The 15,042-nt window shown below is 35.1% G+C and overlaps 1 long non-coding RNA gene and 1 pseudogene across 5 annotated transcripts; both read left to right on the top strand.

The window, feature by feature from the left end:
* Positions 1-5,645: 5,645 nt before the first annotated feature.
* LOC146915139 (uncharacterized) lies at positions 5,646-8,252 on the top strand. 5 transcript variants are annotated; one of them, XR_015014487.1, is made up of 5 exons: positions 5,646-5,864; positions 5,970-6,307; positions 6,883-6,977; positions 7,073-7,274; positions 7,837-8,252. It is a non-coding gene; the product is annotated as an uncharacterized LOC146915139 (long non-coding RNA). The 5 variants fall into 5 exon arrangements; XR_015014486.1 differs by lacking the exon at positions 6,883-6,977 and having other exon boundaries at positions 5,970-6,057; positions 6,166-6,307; positions 7,076-7,274; XR_015014485.1 differs by lacking the exon at positions 6,883-6,977.
* Positions 8,253-13,634: 5,382 nt separating this feature from the next.
* LOC146915140 (uncharacterized) lies at positions 13,635-14,623 on the top strand (annotated as a pseudogene).
* Positions 14,624-15,042: the final 419 nt, after the last annotated feature.

Below are 15,042 nucleotides of genomic sequence, written 5' to 3' on the forward strand. Positions count from 1 at the left end.
TTCGCAAACCTTGTCTAAATTCACTTGTTCGGATATCAAAGCTCCGCGTTCGCTTTATGAATTGATATCTGTGATGATGAATTAACCATTATCAAACCCTCCGCGTTCGCTTCCACAGTTTGATAATAATTAATTCATGTTAAAACGGTGAATTTAGATTAGGAATTAAGGTAACATATAATTAGGGTTTAAGGCTTGGCTTGATCCGGATTACGTCATTAGACTTATCCAACAATCCCAAGACAAAGAAGAGTCTACTCACTAACGTTCATTGTAGACATGGGGGAAGAAGAGAGAAAGCAATAAAGTAAAAGAACAATAATATAAACGTGAACTTTTATTCCAAGAACAAAAGATGAATGTTTATGATGGAGTGCTACTCTATTTATAGCTTTACAATTGACTTAGAAACTAAGCTACTATAAGGGCAAAACAGTAAAGCTGCAACGGAGTAACTTGGGCTTGAAGAAAAGCAGCAAAAGTGGTCCTGGAGGGTGGCACGGCCGTGCCACATGTTGGCACGGGCCGTGCCAAGCTTCTGACTTGGTAGAGACATATTTTTGTCTCGTATCTTCGTATTCTTGTATTGTATTTGCTCCAGTCCTCTTTCTTTTGCTCCAAGACACCTTCCACCATATATTCGTTCCTAAAATATAATAAAATGCAATTTTTTTTTTTGGTTACAAAAAGTTTAGGTGGGTTCGGCTCCGGTAACCACCAGGGTCAGGGCAGGCCTCAGGGCTCAGAGGAATTTCTTCACAAAGAGCGCTTATAGAGGTTCTTACAGATCACCCACCAATACTGTCCTCACATCGGCAGAGGGAGTCGAACACACAACCTTCTGCAAGGAAGTGGCCCGCTCCTTACCAACTGAGCCAACATGTATTGGTTATAATAAAATGCAATTTGAAGTAAAAGATTCAAAAAGGAAATAATATTAAAATAAAATAAAACCAAATCTAAATAAAACGATACTAAATAATGCATAAAAATAGACTAAATTATGACTCATCAAACTCCCCCACACTTGAATCTTTGCTTGTCCTCAAGCAAAAGGCAATGGACATAGCAGCAACTAAAAGATTATTATGGCAATATTAAAAACATAAGTCTCAAAGAAAGGTTTTGTCCCAAGTACACTAATTACAATCTCAAATATTCCTCATGAACCTATTCTACCCAACATCAAGTCTTAAGTGAGTGTGTGTGTGCAGTCCAACCCTTTTCTTGCTCCTGTATAAGACAGATATTATGAGGAACAGGTTCTATCCCTAGTGCTAAAGTAACCGAGAAAAGTCCTTTCTTCATTTCATATAAGAGTGATGGGAATTTGAGTTAAGATTAAATTAATTTAGCAATTAAGCACAAGGGGCTGCAGATGCTTAGGGGCTATCTATCCTCATAGGAAGTCTTCTAGGATGTAATTGTCCTTTCCCCCTAGATTCAAAATCACCCTAAGCAGTGCTGCAAAATTTTATTTTATTTCATCTCCGCGTAGGAAGTCTTTTTGGATGTAATTGTCCTTTCCCCCTAGCATTGATGAATTTGTTTCACTTTAGGTTCAAATTAGGGAGTCACCACCACAATTAGGAAGTTAGGGATTGTCCTTTCCCCCACATGTTGGTGCCATTCTCCCGCCCCATTTAACATTAACAAATTAATAAAAATATAACAATTAAGAACAATTTGATTAATTTTCCCACACAAACTTATACTACTTTTACTCTTAAGACTTTAAAGGGTCTAAGTTAACACTAAAGATAGAACGTGCTCCTTAAAATACCTATTCATACATTTGCTCAAGGATTGCAACCGGTTGCTTTTCTCATTGGAGAATTTTCACATTAAAACAAGATATGGGTATAGTAAGAACACAAGAAACACTAGAAACTACTTTCATGTACAAGAAGCAACCTAAGGAAAAGACAAAACAAAAATTTTCATGCCATATTTACATTAAAAACAAGCTACTTTAGTTATGCCTCTTGCTATAAAAACAAAACAAAAGAATAAAGTTCAAGGGAGTTTGGGAACACTACGACTCTAGACACTTTATTAGGCTCCCCCCACACTTAGGGGAAGCATTGTCCTCAATGATTCAAAGAAAAAGAAATTAAAAGAGAAGAAGTAGAAGAAGAGGAAAGAAGAAGGAGTAGAAGAGAGAGTAGGAGAAGGAGAGAAGAGATAAGGGAAGATAGGAAGAGGAAAGCTCACAATTGTACATTGAGGTCCATAAGGTGGACTTTGGAGGGTGAAGGTGTTGCGTCATGTTTCGGAGCATGTGATTATTTTCTTCATTTATTCAATTGCTCCTTTGGACATTGTTCTTTTCAACACCTTGTCCTTGTTTCTCGGTGCTTATTCTTTGAGCTTTGGTTTGCATCTATGCCCGCCGTTCATCATTATAGCTTCCACCGGCTTCTTGTTCATGGTGCAAGTTTGCACCTACCTCCTCTTCATTACCATCATCATCACCATCATTATGTACCTGTGGGTTAGTACCAACATAAAGCAAATTTTCCACCACCTCCGGATTAGTTATTTCCGAATTAGATAGAATAGTCAAACAAATTCTCCATTCATATTGGTAATTGTGAATAGGGCCATGGGTTCTAAGGAAGGACAAAATTAGTATATAAGTCTAGATAATAGTTCCCCTCTATCCTCTTGATCCCTTGATTCACACTCACCCCAAACTTCCTAGCAAGAAAAGTGATGATTCCACCTACCATTATATCACCCTTATCATTCGGTTTCTTTTTAACAATTGAAACAAGATAATCAAGAAAATAATAGCAAATGTTAATATGATGGTTATAAAGCATAGTCCACAACATAAACAACTCATTAATCCTCATCATTCCTACCTCTTTCCTAGTCTATTATGCATCCATGCCCATCTTTGGTTTTCATTAAACTCACCGGCTTCATGGCCATGATATTCTTCCTCTTGGTGCAAGTTAGCACCTTCTCCCACATCATCATCTTGCTCACTAAGAACCTGCACATCATCAACATACAACAAATTTGCTTCCACCTCGGTGGTAGTCCGAGATGGGTTAGGAAGTAAAAACATGATAGGCACAATAAACTTGAGTTGGTGATGGAGTGAGGTGTGATGAAATTTATAGCAATGAGGGTGTCCATGTTAAGTCTATTGTTTCCCTCAATATGTTTGATCCCCTCATCCTCACCAATGTGAAGATGCCTAGCTATGTATGTAATGATGTCACCCACCACTATATCTCCTTTACTTGTCGGTCAAGTACCGACAAAGTCTAGGTAATCAATCAAATAAAAGCAAGTGTTGACCGGGTGGTTGTAGAGAATTGTCCAAAACATGAAGAGCTCATCGGTTCTAGTGTTTCCTAGCTTGGTTCTACCCCAAATAGTGCAAGCCATTACCCTTTGAAGGTACCTAAGTACGGGTTTGTGAATGTTGCTAGATTTATTGGCTCTAGAGACAAAGGAGCTAAGGTCGGTGATACGTTCCCAAAAGACAGCGGGTTGATAGTCAACCGGCTTAAGGCTAGGATCCCAAGAATCATGGATATACCGCACTACACCATTTGTTGCCTCTGGCAACACTTTTTTAGCCAACATGTAAAAATTGTTGCCTAAAAGTCGCTAAGGCAACGTTTTCTGATTGTTGCTAGAAATATTTTCGCAACACCCGGAAAATGTCCCCTAAAATACTTCTGGGGACGTTTTTAGAATGTTACTTTGTTATCTTTTTGGCAACGATTGTTAATTGTCCTCCAAAATACTTCGGTGGACGTTTTTTGAGTGTTACTCTAATATCTCTTTCGCAACAATTGTTAATTGTCCCCTTAGATACTTCTGGGGACATTTTTAATGTATCACTATATTATTTCTTAGAAACTTCTATGTTTGTATGTTGATGATTTGAGTTTTTTTTTATGAGTTTGATGGATTCTTAACAAGTTTTTATTTTATTTTATTTATTTGATGAAAACCGATACCGATGTTGATATTTTATAATAAAAATGATTAAATCAGAAGAAGAAAAGACGAAAGTGTTATCTGAAATGAAAAGACACCGTTCATAATTTTCAAACGTTATTGCAATAAAAAGAGTGGAAAGACGGATAAAGATTTTGAGTTGAATTTTTTATAATTCCAATTATACCCTTAAACAAATTTTCCTATACTGATGTTATAATGTTTGTGGTATTAAAAAGGATGTGGATTTATATTATATTTGTTAAATTATTGTTGTTATTGAAAAAGATAAACATGATTTTTTTTTGGGTTGTTGCGATTTGAAAGTCACAAGTATTTTTATTAATAATTTTAATCAAAATCAAAATTTCATATAAAATACCGTTCATAATTTACATGTGCCAGCGCAATAAAAAGAGCGGAAAGACAGACAAGTGTGTTGGAACAAAATGAGTTTAAACAATGCATCTTAAAATTTGATGATAATAAGGTATTAAAAGATCAATTGGATATACTAATATTTGTTCAAGTGTGCACGACCATAGACTAAAACTTATGTCTTAAAACAAAGTATTAGTTATGGAAAACCAAATTAGAGCATAGGAATTTTTCAAGAGAAGCCAAGTTGCAAGTCAAAATCTGAAGAAGTCGGAGTCTAAAGTCTATCCGGAAGCTGAATGATCAGAGTCTGAAGTTTATCAGAAGTTGAAGGCAGACAATGAAGTCAATAAAACACTAAAAAAGCGTCTATTCAGCGGTGGAGCCATGAATTTTATAGAGTCTGGGCAAAAAAATTATCGCAAATTTATATGTGACATTATATATATATAGACACACACACACACTCATATCGTATTTGTTATTTTTTTTTTAATATTTAAATTTATTCTTATCTATTTGTTACATGTGTTATTTTTATTGAAAATTAAAGACATTTTTGAAAAATGAAAAAGTCAACCCAAAAAAGCTAAAAAAGATTATTTTCTTTATATATAGTATAGATAAATAGTCATAAATCAAAATAAAATGGGATCGTCATTTTGTCAGAAAAAGTACAATTTGAAATAAGAGAGATGGAATATAACCTACCAATAGTGTGCTAAATAAAACTATGAGGTAAATGGCCTTTCCGATACCTCTTTACGGTGAATGTTTGAATAATATCAACATTATCAAGTGACATTTGTTGTGTGCGTGTGAAAAATATTTGAGTTTGCCCAATTTTATTTTTTTTAAAGTGGGTTAATGTGCTATTGGATTGGACCTAATATAAAGAAAGTATCAATTGATTCCGGGCGAGTGGCCGGAGTCGTCGGGAGGTGTCTCCGCCACTGCGTCTATTAGTGTCGTCGAGATAAGTATATAAAATAGTAATAAATTTTGTTAAGAGAAATAATAATATATATAAAATTTATTTTTTATGGTTATCTATATATACATATTTTTTTTGAGGGAGGTTATCTATCTATATATACATATATAAACACTTTTTTTTTAACGGATATAATAATAAACATAGTTCTTCAAAAAATATTAATAAACTTAGTTATAGACTTATCGTATACACCTATATTACTAAAAAGAAGTTTTTTTTTTTTTTTTTTAAGAAAAAAAGAGAGAGAAGTTATGATATATATATATATATATATATATATATATATATATATAATAAAACGTCAATAGCTTCTTTTCTTCTCTCGCGTTCAGCTTCTTCTTTTCCCTTCAAATGAACGTATCACCACCGCCATCCACCCATTCTCGGCGCAGGTCTGACCATTATGTGTACAGATCGGAAAAAGTAAGGCAGCTTTCTTTACCCTCTCGACGAGAGCTTTCCATTGGTGCAATTAATTTCATAAAAGGAGCAGCTTTTTCGTCGACCCTTTTTTTTCTCCGTCGTGGTAAGGGATTTTCCGGCCACCATACTTTGTCTTTCTTCTTCTTCTTTTATGTTTCAGTCATATTTTTAACAAATTCCTTCTTTTCACTTCATTTGTTGGTAACAGTACCAATTTGGGAAAACCACCGTTTTGGAGTTTCTCTGCTACCGTGAACACCGTACCGGAGACAATTTGGGGCTGAGATTGAAACAAGGTGAATTAATTTTCTCTTTTTCCTCCTTGAGTTGACCGAAACATCAAAATTCATTTCCCTAATTTTCTCAATTCTCATGTTTGGTTGAAATTTTTATTTCATGCGGAGTCCTCTCGCCCAAAGAGTGTGTATATATTGAACTGTTAAGGGCGGGAATTTTAATGGAGTTGCAGAAGAAGAAAGTGTCGAAGAAGATTAAGAATCACAGCCTTATGCTAATTATTTAAAACTTTGTCTCAAAATGACTAAGGTATGTTCTCTAGTAAGCTTGAATTTGAATGGTAATTATAAGATAATGTTACTAAATTAATAATTAGAATGAGGTGATTAGTAGAATTAATATTTTAGTTTGTTGATGAAGAGGGAATTAATAATGAGATTTGTTAGAACACCTAATGTTACACTAGTTGATTCTTGAATTAATCTTTGAGTTGTCGTGTTCTTTATATTATTGTGTTTTGCCATTTTTGCCAAGAGAATGATAAAGATGATTGTGAGTTAAAGACCAGAGGGAGAGGACCTTCACATTTATGTCCCCATACCTTCGATTTAGGTACCAAACTATATGAATCCTTGTATGTAAAAGTAAAATTATTTATGTTGTGTCTCTTAATTTAGATTAGGAGGAGCATCTATTTCTTTTTTATCTTTATTAAGTATATGATCAAATGCTTTATGAAAAGCAAATGCATGGAATTTAACAAAGTTGATACTTTAAAAAGTTGAAATGAGTTGGTTTAGGGACATCATACTTTACACCTTTTGAAACCATGTTTGTATTTTTTTAAGAAACTATTAAACATAAAATGTTTATCCTATTGACAGTAACATATTTAGAGACATTAACATCACAAAAATGTGTAGCTATGAATGAAATGTGATAGGCACTGCCTCAGCAAAAGTTTTTTATGCATACACCAGTAAGTGTTAACTAGGATTAATTTTTTAGAATTTTTAACTAGAAATTCCTCTTTAAAATAAACAATTATCACTTGTCTATGCTTTAAAATGCAAGAAGGATTAGATGTTGGTTCGCGTAGGAATACTGGTCAAAGTCCTGCTGAAGGATTAGATTTACCTTTTCAAGCTAGATCAAGTGCTAAGTTGAAAAGAGATGGTACTGCATCAAATTAAGCAAGAAAAAATTGAAAAGTTGCATGAGAAGCTGCAGGGAAACAATATAGAAATGCCTCAAGAGATTGTAGAAGTTGTAGACGGTAAATCATTTTCTTGTCTCATGATTATGATTTTATAAAATCATTTTCTGTTTGTGTTGCAAAATTTTATGCATATATTTTGTTTTGCTCGTTAATATATATGCAAAAAGTTGTTAGTAGTGACATCACTTGAAATGTAGGCAAGTGCCTGAAATTGTTAACTTGCGTGTGTAGGGTCTGAATTAGTGTTGTGTGAACTTATGATTATGTTGTTTGGCTGAATTTTTTAAGCGTGTCCAAGGTTGGATTCTGATTGTGTTGCAAAATTTTATGCATAAATTTTGTTTCTGCAATTTGTGGTGTTTATGCGAACTTGTGATTTATTTTTCTGCATTTTGTGTTTGTTTCTGTGTTGCATAACATGGCACAAGTTGCAGAAACTTAAAAATGGGCTTGTAATGATAGAATAAGGAAGGGAAATGTGTAAAACAAATTTCCTATTTGCGGTTATGTTGAGTGTGTTTTACTTGTTGTTTTGGTTTTTATTTGTGCGAGGTGATGTCCTGATTGTCCTTTGAACCAACAATATCTATGGTTGATGTATTTTGTTGTTCTTATGCAGCAAGGTATCAATGAATATGTTGAAAAGGATGACATAGATGAGGAATTGCAAGAGGAAGACGTAGATGATGAATTTCTCGAGGGCAACATAGGTGATGAATTTCAAGAGGATGATATAGATGATACGAGGACGGCCTAGATGATGAAATTCAAGAGGATGACATCGATGATGAATTTGAAGTGGATGATTTGGATGATGAATTCCAAGATAAACTTGAATAAGTTGGATGGTGTTTTATTTTAGATTGTAGTTAAACCATTAAACTTGACCGAACTATGGTTTTGTTATTTTGCTAGGCTCATACTTCGAAGCATTAAACTTAATAAGTAATGTTCAACATTTTGATTACTCTTATGTGTTGAATTAATGTTTGAACTATTTTATTATATTACATCTTTTGTGGATGTATTGCTAAATTCGATCATGTTTTGAGTTATAATTGACAATTTTAATATTGCCTTTAAGCTATAGTTACATTTCAAAAATAATTGGAAAATTGTAATATTTTACGAGAATACTCTAAAAATGTTGCCTGTAAGCTATGGGGACGTTTTTATATCTTCTTACTGATTCACATTTAAGGCAACAATTATTAATTGTCGCATCCTATGGCAACATTTAAAAACGTCCCCTTAGATTCCCCGAAAAATCGTCCCCTATTCCTAGGGTTTAGGGGACGTTTCAAAAAAGTGTGCCCAAAGATCATGAAAAAACGTCCCCATAGACTATAGGCGACGCTCGCATAGGAGACCCCTGAAAAACGTCCCCTATACTTTTAGGCAACGTTTTTCATAGTTCTGGCAACATTTTTCAATTGTTGTTATAAAGGATAAATGGTGTAGTGGTACCCCTCGTTTGCAAAACCTAAGGCATCACAAAAGTGCTGAAGAGACATATCATAATCAATATTCATTAGCCTAAAGGAAACTCTATGGTTAGGGTTATCATAATTCAACCTATCTTTAGTAAAAACAATGGAACTCAAAAATTCATAGGTGAAATTCTCATAATCCCTCATAGGTTATAACATATTAGTCCAACCTAGCCTTCCTATCAACCTATAGACATCATTTCTAAGCTCTAGCATATTCAAAGTATGAGAATCAGGATATCGAGAAGGATGCAAGGGTTTAAAGATTAGAATTTTATACCTATCCCTTTGTGAGTTGTCCTTAAACTTGATCCCATGATTCTTGGCTTATGCTTGCTTCTTTGAGGGAGGTCCTCCTTGAGACCTTGCTAGTTCCTTACTACTTCTTCTTGAAGCCATTAGACCTTGACCTTGGGTTGACTTTGTGTGGTTTGGTTGAAGGTTAGGGTTTGGAAGATTTGTAGTGGAAAAGGATTGGTTTAGAGTTGGGGTTGATGTTTGGAATGATGAATTGGGATAATTTGGTTAAGAATTTCTTGGATTTGGTGGAGTTATGGAGGTTTGGAGGTTGGGGGTTAATGGAGTTTTTAGAGAGAAGTGAGTGAATGGGGAAGGCGAAGAAATTTTTTGAAGGTATGTGGTGCAGAAGCTTGGCACGGGCAGTGCCAATATTGGCACGGGCAGTGCCAACATTCTGCCAGTTTTTTGGTTTTGGGTGGTTTTGGGTTGGCACGGCCGTGCCAACCTTAGCACGGGCCGTGCCAACATTCTGGTCACGGGGGCTTCAAAATTTTCAGTTTTTCTTGAATCATGCTTGGACAATTACCTACAAAACAACTTAAAACAAAGAAAAACAAACAAAAAAAAGCAATTAAATGCGTGGGTTGCCTCCCACGAAGCGCTCGTTTAATGTCATTAGCTTGACGATCAAAAGGTTTCTCTATCCGATACCTAATCTCTCACTAAGGGACAATGGCATCAAACTAATATTCTCCCCCAAATCACATGTGGTTCTTTCTATAGTCTTGGATCCTATGACATATGGTATGGAAAAACTCTCTGGATCCTTAAGTTTAGATGACAATTTGCTTTGAATGATTGCAATGGAGTTCCTAAACTGCTCATCTAACTTGGACTCATCAAACCCTTGTGGGAAATGAATTTTTGGATCATATGGTGGTGATATGTGAGGCTCTCCACTTTCTACTACAACTTTCTCACTTTGTGGCTTTTCACTCTCTACCTCAACCTCAATTTTCTTGGTTTCCACAACGGGGTCTTCTAATTGCTTACCACCCCTAGGTGTAATAGCGTTTATTAGGCTTTTGGGGTTGGCTTCAGTTTGGCTCGGGAAGACTCCGGAGGGTTGTGGGGAAGAGGTTACTTGTTGGGCTACTTGAGGGATTTGAGTCTCAAGCATTTTGTTGTGAGTAGAAAGAGAATCCACTTTTGCGGAAAGCCTATTGAGAGAGTCATTCAAAATTCCAGTTTTGACTTTAAACTCTTGGTTATGCCTAATGTTATCTAATTCAAAATTCTCTATCAAAAGTTCCAAGTCGGATTTTTGAGAGACTCTTTGGTTGTTTGCAAAACCGGGTGGTGATGTTTGTTGTCCAAAAAGATTTTGAGGGGTTTGAAAAAAAATTTGACTATTCCTAAACCCATAGTTTACCTGCTCGGGACTTCTAACAACATTGTCTAGTTGACATTCAACACCAGTGTGACCAAAAATTTCATAAGCTTTACAAGGTGGTGAAAGGGGGGAAAAGGTCCATTGATAGTAGTTTTGAGCCATGCCTGAAATCAAAACTGTTAAAAGATAGAAAAAAAAGAAATAAATAAATTAAGAGAGAGAGAGAGAGAGAAAGAAAGATATGTATTTTTTTTTTTATTTAGGAAAGAAATATAAACAAAATATAGAATAAAATAAAATAAAGAAAAAGATTTTTTTTTTTTTATATATATAAAATCAAATAAAATAAGGAAAAAGATTTTTTTTTTTTTATTTTTCAGTCTAATCACTATTAAAAAGTTAATCAAATTACAACAACTCCCCGGCAACGGCGCCAAAAACTTGATAGAGCCAAACCGCAAGTGCACGGTCTATCGAAGTAATAGTAGTAAAAGAGTATCGTTCCGCTAGGGAGTTATGAATTCAATTAACTTTTAGAGAATGATTAGAAAAGAAGAAAGATTATAAAAAGGGAGGTTTAGTTGCTGAAGGTAAATAACAATAATAATAAATAAAGAGCCTTGGGATTATTGGTTCGTCATAACAACGAATCTCTTCACAAGCAAGCCTTAAACTTATAATTATGCGTTAATCTTAATTTCTAAGGACAAGTTTCTCTTTAGCATATCACAGCTTCTCTCGAAGTCAGTGAGTGTATCCCTCCAACAACCACACCTATTCTCATGGGTGATTGCCTTTGGGACCCTTGAAGATCGAAACTTTATGTGTCCCAAGGTTTGCTAGACTATTCTCATGTTTCGCAAACCTTGTCTAAATTCACTTGTTCGGATATCAAAGCTCCGCGTTCGCTTTATGAATTGATATCTGTGATGATGAATTAACCATTATCAAACCCTCCGCGTTCGCTTCCACAGTTTGATAATAATTAATTCATGTTAAAACGGTGAATTTAGATTAGGAATTAAGGTAACATATAATTAGGGTTTAAGGCTTGGCTTGATCCGGATTACGTCATTAGACTTATCCAACAATCCCAAGACAAAGAAGAGTCTACTCACTAACGTTCATTGTAGACATGGGGGAAGAAGAGAGAAAGCAATAAAGTAAAAGAACAATAATATAAACGTGAACTTTTATTCCAAGAACAAAAGATGAATGTTTATGATGGAGTGCTACTCTATTTATAGCTTTACAATTGACTTAGAAACTAAGCTACTATAAGGGCAAAACAGTAAAGCTGCAACGGAGTAACTTGGGCTTGAAGAAAAGCAGCAAAAGTGGTCCTGGAGGGTGGCACGGCCGTGCCACATGTTGGCACGGGCCGTGCCAAGCTTCTGACTTGGTAGAGACATATTTTTGTCTCGTATCTTCGTATTCTTGTATTGTATTTGCTCCAGTCCTCTTTCTTTTGCTCCAAGACACCTTCCACCATATATTCGTTCCTAAAATATAATAAAATGCAATTTGAAGTAAAAGATTCAAAAAGGAAATAATATTAAAATAAAATAAAACCAAATCTAAATAAAACGATACTAAATAATGCATAAAAATAGACTAAATTATGACTCATCACTTATGAGCATAAATATACTCCTAGGGCATGACCCCTCGTCGCTATTGAGCAAAAGCTCCTAGGGCATGATCCCTCGTCTCTGTTGAGCAAAAGCTCCTAGGGCATGAGCCCTTATCTTTTAAATGAGTATGCATGGACTCAGCATCTTACATCTCAGAAACTTCATGAACATCTTATAACTTCTTTGACTTAGACTGGCATTTACAACTTAGTAAAGATCAACAGCAACACATGCATCACTTATAAATTCATATCATAACGTTGTAATTTAACAGCATCAAATGATAATCAACAACATCTTAAACATCGCATTAACATAAGCATCATAAGTAACACATAAAGTGCATATATAACAATCTCACATCATTAATAATTTAGTCATATTAACTTAGTCTTTTAGGACAGCTTCCAATAACTTAAATATCATTCATTCTCTACTCAAGGTCCATCTTTAAGCTACACGTGCGAAAGAATAGCAATAAATCGAATTGGGCAGAATGGGCTACTTGCTCGCTGCGGCGAGCAAAACAAGCTCTCTGGAGTCTCAAACCTACTTGCTCTCAAGGCGAGCTAACTCACTCGCGGTGGCGAGTACATGGGTTGCTCGCTGCGGCGAGCGATGAACAGTAGGCTCGGGCAGAATTCGGTTTTCTCAAAAACTCACCTAATCTCTTGGTTATAACCTCAAAACAGCTTCAATTATTTGTCTTATGAATCATCTAAGGTTTGTACATCATTCTCACATCAATTAAACGGTTTACTAACATCTAATCATCAAAATTCTCATCAAATCCTAATCTTTATAATCTCACAACTCATCCTAAAACATGTTAGATGCAATCTAATGAATCACAGACTTAATATTAGTGAAAGATAGTCCCACCCTTACCTTATAACAGATGAAATGGGCAGCCTCCAGGTCTCCTCCCCTTCTCTAGACTTTTCTCCCCTTTTCACCAAAAACTGATCGTACGTTATGTCTTTCTCTAAACCTAACTTCTCTATTTATAACACCTCTTCTATTCTTTCTATTTCCTCTTGAACCGCCAAACTCTCTAAATTTATAAAACGGCCCCACATCTCTATATTTATTTTATTTTCAAATCTAATTTTATTAAATAATAAAATAAGTCACAACATCTCATAACATCTCTAAAAATCACATAACACATAAATCATATAATATTATAAATCACGTAAATCTCATAAAAATCATATAAATCACGTAAATCTCATAAATCTCATAAGGAGGAAGAGAAGAGAGGAAGGAGGAAATGGGAATGAGAGAGAAGGGAGGAAAAAAAAAGAACAGAAAGAGAAGGGAGGATAGGGATTATGGACGAGAGAGAGAAGGAAGGAGGAAATGGTGAAGAAAAGATTTTTTTTTAATGTTTTTAATTTATGAAATTAAGTTTTAATAAAAGAAATTCAAATGGAACAAAAGAAATTGGAAAATAAATTTAAAAAGCCACGTCAGCGTGCCACCTCTTTAATTAGTGCACAGTCAGTGTGCCACATCATCTCTTTAATCCAGTCAGATGGCCTTAGGGGGGTAAACCAAGGAATCTTTATATTACAGGGGGGAATCTCCAAGTTTTTTTCTTAGGGGGTATACCAAAAGTCCCCCAAATGGCGGGGGGTAAAAGATTATTAACTCTTAAATGTATATGTGTGCCGAAAATGTAGAAGAGGGTTTCGTATTTTGTGGGGATACTGCACAGACCATTGCAAGGGGAATTGATTTTAGGTTCCAGGATATCAAATCTCTCTTGTATATATTTGTGCTAGAATCAATGAGAAGTTTTGATAACCACGGAAAAGATAAAGTGAAAGTTTCAGAAACCTTTTTGTTGAATCAAAACTTTCGAACTCATGCTTGAGTTTTGAAATTATCCCAGAGCACCATTGAGCTTCTTTATCGTTTTTTCCCTCATTCCATTGATGTTTTGAAGTTTGAGACCAGTTTGATATACGGGGAAGCTCCAGTTGTTCTTGAATGCGGAAGTAGAAAAAATGTCATTGTAACTATTTTTGGCAACCCTGGACATGACAGTGGGAAAATTGTTGGCTTTGGAGCAGAGCAAGTGATTTTGGTCCGTGATGATTACGCTCGGAAGGAAATTTTAGACTATGTTGGAAAACAAGCTCTGGTTTTAACTATTTTGGAGTGTAAAGGGCTTGAGTTTCAGGTAGTTAAAAAACCATCTTGTCTGATTAATTTTGTTTTCAATGTTTTGTTTATTTATTTTAATGGTCATTTATGTTATTTTGCAGGATGTAGTGCTGTACAACTTTTTTGGCACTTCACCTTTGAAAAATCAATGGAGGGTGATTTATGAGTATATGAATGAACAAGATATGCTGGAACCTACAGAATCCAAGTCTTTTCCCAGTTTCAATGATTCCAAACACAACTTTGTGTTCTGAGCTTAAACAACTATATGTGGCTATAACTAGTACAAGACAGAGATTGTGGATTTATGAGAATGCATAGGAGTATTGTAAACCCATGTTAGATTATTGGAAAATGAAGCGTTTTGTACAATTCAAAGAACTGGATGATTCCCTTGCTCAGGCAATGAAAGTTGCTAGTAGTTCAGAAGAATGGAAGTCTCGTGGCAAAAAGGTTGTTTTTGTGGTCCGCCATTAGATTCGTTGTGCTTTCATAGTAATGAATTTTATTAATATGTCTCATTTTTCTGTTAGATAGTTATTATAGATTTATAATTTTCTTTGCGGATTAAATTATTTCTATAGAGGGGTAACCTTGGCGCAACTGGTAAAGTGGTTGTCATGTGACCATAAGGTCACGGGTTCAAGTCCTGGAAACAGCCTCTTGTGTAAAAACAGGGTAAGGCTGCGTACAATACACCAAATGGTGGGACCCCTTCCCGGACCCTGCATATGCGGGAGCTTCGGTGCACTGGGTTTCCCTTTTATTAAATTATTTCTATACCTAAATACCTCGTAGGTGATATTATACTATATCACAAATAGTCTTATACTTTCATTACAATGTAATGCGTAGAGCAAAGCTTTTTGTTTTACCGCATTTGTATAGTATTCTTT

Source organism: Medicago sativa, chromosome 6 (genome assembly GCF_051527215.1).
Source record: "Medicago sativa cultivar Bolivia chromosome 6, Bolivia_mono, whole genome shotgun sequence".
Classification (NCBI taxonomy): domain Eukaryota; kingdom Viridiplantae; phylum Streptophyta; class Magnoliopsida; order Fabales; family Fabaceae; genus Medicago; species Medicago sativa.